The following is a 4,675-nucleotide window of genomic DNA, read 5'->3' on the forward strand; positions in this document are numbered from 1 at the left end:
AGAATTAATTTTATCTTTTTAAAAAAACTCAAAAAAAATTCACCCAAACAATTCTTAGAACATGGACTTCTACTCAAGGAAAGTCAAATTATCACATTGTGCAGAAGAATAGGCTACATCCTACGGCTAAAGGATTTTGTGTGTTTTAATTTTTGTGGACAGTTCTATTATATATCTAAATTTTTTTGGCAAATAAGTTTAATTAAGTTAGTTTAAATTAAACAAAAATCATTTTTATTACGCTATGTGTACACATGCATGCTTCATTAACATAAATATATTTTTTTTTGTCTTTGTGTTTATTCTTCTTTTTAAAGTTTTTTCTCATTCTTCTTCGCATTTCTCCTTTTTTATCGCGTGTTTTTTTTCTATCGTCGTTCTTTTATTGCTGCTGTTGTTGCTGCATTTTTTTTTCTTCTTAATAATTTTGCAGCATTGATTATTTTTCTTTTTTTATTTTATTCCTCTTAAGAGAATAAAACAAGAAGAATTAGAATAAAATGAAATAAAAAGAAAACGATGATGAAAAAGATGAAGAAAAAACAGTAGAATATGAAGAGAAAGAAGATGAAGAGTTTTGAATTATGTAAAATTTATCAGAATAAAAATACACCGAAATTTCCTAATAAATACACATAAATTTCTTAGTTTTTACACCAAAATTATGCCACAAAAGTACAAAAATGTCTTCTTTAATGCTGCATTTTTTCTTCTTCTTTTTTCCTTATTTCTTTCTTTTTTTTAGTTGAATGAATGTAGGTTCACCAGCTTCCTAGTAATTTTACAGCATTATGTGTTTCTTCTTTTTTATTTATTTATTTTTTATTTTTATTCTTGTTAATAGAGTAAAAGAATAAGAAAGTTGAGAAGGTAAAACAAGAAGAAAAAGATGAATAAGAAAAAAAAAGATAATGATGAAAAAGAAGAAGAAGAAGAAGCAGAAGATAAGGAGGAAGAAGAGAAAGAGTTTTAAATTATGAAGAACTTATCAGAATAAAAAATTTCTTTTTTTTACACTAAAACTTTGATACAAAAGCACAAAAATCTCTTCTTTAATACTGTATTTTTTTTTTGTTTTTCCTTATTTCTTTCTTTCTTTTAGTTGAATGAATGTAGGTTTATCCTCATCTTATTAATTTTGTAGCATTATATATTTTTTTATTTTTTTTTTTGTTTGTATTCTTGTTAAGAGAGTAAAATAAGAAGAAACTTGAGAAGGTAAAACAAAAAGAAAAAGATGAATAAGAAAAAAAGAAGAAGATGATGATGAAAAAAAAGAAGAAGCAACAGAAGATGTGGAGGAAGAAGAGGAAGAGTTTTGAATTATACAGAATTTATCAAAATAAAAATACACCAAAATTTCTTAACAAATACACATAAATTTTTTAGTTTTTACACCTAAATTTTGCTATAAAAGCACAAATATGTCTTTTTAATGCTGTATTTTTTTCTTTTTTATTTATTTATTTCTTTCTTTTAGTTAAATAAATGTAGATTCATTATTTTTATTCTTGTTAAGAGAGTAAAATAAGAACAAACTTGGGAAGGTAAAATAAGAAAGAAAAGATGAAATAAAAAAAATAATGATGATGATGATGAAAAATAAGAAGAAGAATCAGTTGCAAGACCTAGAGTAATTTATCATGGCCTAACGCAAGTAGCTATGGAATGATTAACACTTTACTACTACGATATCTCATTAGCAAGTTAATGTGTAGGAATAATCGGATAAATTGTGTGCTTTTTAGTCGGATTGTAGATAATATTCTCCCTCACTTTGAAGAAGGAAGGGTTGGGTCCCTCGTCGTTGTGCGTGCTGAGTTTTGAATTATGCAGAACTTATTCGAATAAAAAATACCAAAATTTCTTAACAAATACATATAAATTTCTTGGTTTTTACACCGAAATTATTTAATGATTACGACACACAAACTCAGTTCAAAAATAAGCACACAAACAAGACTGAATCATAAACAAAAACACATCCAAATTAATTTTGGATCAGACAACATCGTTAATATGACAAAAATTCAACGATAACGATAATAATAACGACGATATAACGATAAAGAAGATGACGATAACGATGATGATGATATAACGATAATGAAGATGATGATGGAGAAGGAGAATAAGAAAAACGAATGAAAAGAAAAAATTAAATGAAAAAGAAAAGAGGAGGAGGAGAAGGTAGTCATGGTGGTGGCGACGATGACAACGAAAAAAAAAAAGAGAAAAAAGAATGAGAAGAAAATAGCAACTGAGATGTTAGTAAGAAGAAGAAGAAGAAGAAGAGAAAAAGAAGGAGAAGGAGAAAGAGAATGAGGAGAAGAAGAAGGAGAAGGCATGTGATTTGAAAAGCAGTTATAACAACTTGGTTTGACTTGGTTAAGTATTTTGCTTGAACGTAGAGCTTTATTCTTTGGGATTTTTTATTTTACTCTGAAGTTTTCTTTAGATGAGGTGGTAGCGGATGAAAGGTGAGGAACAAAGAAGCTTCTTAAGACGGAAAGAGACAAAGTAGGAAGGGGATGGAAGCACGGAGGAGATGTGGAAGGAGACGGCAGAAATTATTAGAAGAATAGCAAAAAAAGGTTTCGGTGAATTTAGAGGGATAGAACCAAGAGATAAGGAGTTCTGGTGATGGAATACGAGTGTATAAAAAAAGATAAAGACAAAAAGGGAATGCTTTAAAAAGTGGTATTTGTGCCGCAATGCAAATAATTGAAAAAAATATAAGGCGGCTAAGAAAAAGGCAAAAGTGATTGTAAGTGAAGAAAGAACAAAAGCATATGAGGGTCTCTACCAGTCTTTAGGCACGAAGGAAGGAGAAAAATGTATATATTGAATCGCAGAGAGTCGTGAAAGAAGAACAAGAGACTTGAATCAGGTTAAGTGCATAAATGATAAAGACAGAAAGGTTTTGGCTCAAGATAAGAAAATCAATGAAAGGTGGAAGAGCTATTTCTATGAGTTATTTAATGAAGGACAAAAGACTCTTCCGAGTCTTAGTCGGTTATGCGCGAAAGAAGAAGATAAAAACTTCGACTACTATCAAAGGGTTCGAGACTTCGAGGTAAAAGAGGTTCTAAAGTGGATAAAAAATGGCAGGACAGTAGATCCTGATAATATTCCGATTGAATTTTGGAAGGGCCTTGAAGAGAAAGACATCAGTTGGTTAACTAAAATTTTGTAATGAAATTTTAAGGCCAAAGAAGATGCCAGTTGAGTGGAAAAATAACACCTTGGTACCTATTTACAAGAATAAGGGGGATATACAGAATTGCAAAAACTATAGAGGGATCAAACTCATGAGCCATACCATGAAGTTATGGGGAATGGTGATAGAACAGAGACTGAGACAAGAGATACAAGTAACAGAGAACCAATTTGATTTTATGCCAGACAGATTCATCACTGAAGTTACATACCTGTTAAGAAGGCTAATAGAGAGGTATTGTAGTAATAAAAGGGATCTATATATGGTGTTTATTGTTTTAGAAAAAGCGTACGATAGGGTGTCAAGAGAGGTCTTATGGAAAGTTTTGGAAAGAAAGAGAGTAAGGATCGCATATATTCGTGCAATTAAAGATATGTATGATGATGCTACAACTAGTGTAAAGACTCAATGTGATGTGACAGAAGAATTTTCTGTTGGTATAGGATTACACCAGAGATCATCCTTAAGTCCATACCTTTTCACATTAGTTTTGGAAGTACTCATAGAGCATATCCAAGAGTCTGTGCCATGGTGCATGCTTTTTGCCGATGATATCGTCCTTATGGGAGAGTTAAGGGAAGACCTAAATAAGAAGTTTAATTTATGGAGAGAAGCTCTAGAAGTGTATATGGTTTGCACATAAGTAGTAGCAAGACGAAATATATGGAATGTAAGTTCGACTGCCGAAGGAAAAACCCTAATATAGAGGTGAAGATTAGAGAAAACATCCTACAAAAAGTTAAAAATTTTAAATATCTTGGGTGCGTCATACAGGATGTAAATCATAAGATTCAAGCAGGTTGGTCAAAAATGGCGGAGTGCGTCTGGTTTTATATATATGTAACAAAAAAGTACCTTTAAAATTTAAAGGTAAATTATATCGCACTGCTATCAAACCGACTATGCTTTATGATAGAGAGTGTTGGACGGCCAAAAGGGAGCACGAATATAAGTTAAGCGTGGCAGAGATGAAGATTTTGAGATGGATGGGTGGTCATACGCGATTGGATAGAATAAGGAACAAAAATATAATAGAGAGAGTTGGAGTAGTACCTATTATGAAAAAGATGGTAGAATCGTGTCTCAAGTTGTTTGGACATGTGAGAAAAAGACCGACAGAGCAACCAATTAGAAGGGTGGATGAGATGGAAGATGGATAAGAGGTAGAAGGCAGAAGAAGACTTAGAAAGACCACATGAGATGGTCAAACGAGATTTATATGTAAACAGTCTCTCTGTAAACATGATACATGATAGAGTTCAATGGTGTCATTTGATTTATGTAGTCAACTCTATTTAGTGGAGCAAAACTTTGTTATTGTTGTTGTTTGTTTTAATTTTGAATATATTTTTCTTTTCAAACAAGGAATTAAGAAAATGCAGGTCAATTTAAAAATCTACGTCTCCATGTTCGTTGATTTTGTGTTTAAAGCTTCACTTTTATTTATCCGACTTA

This window comes from Arachis ipaensis, chromosome B08 (assembly GCF_000816755.2).
Source record: "Arachis ipaensis cultivar K30076 chromosome B08, Araip1.1, whole genome shotgun sequence".
NCBI classification, from domain to species: domain Eukaryota; kingdom Viridiplantae; phylum Streptophyta; class Magnoliopsida; order Fabales; family Fabaceae; genus Arachis; species Arachis ipaensis.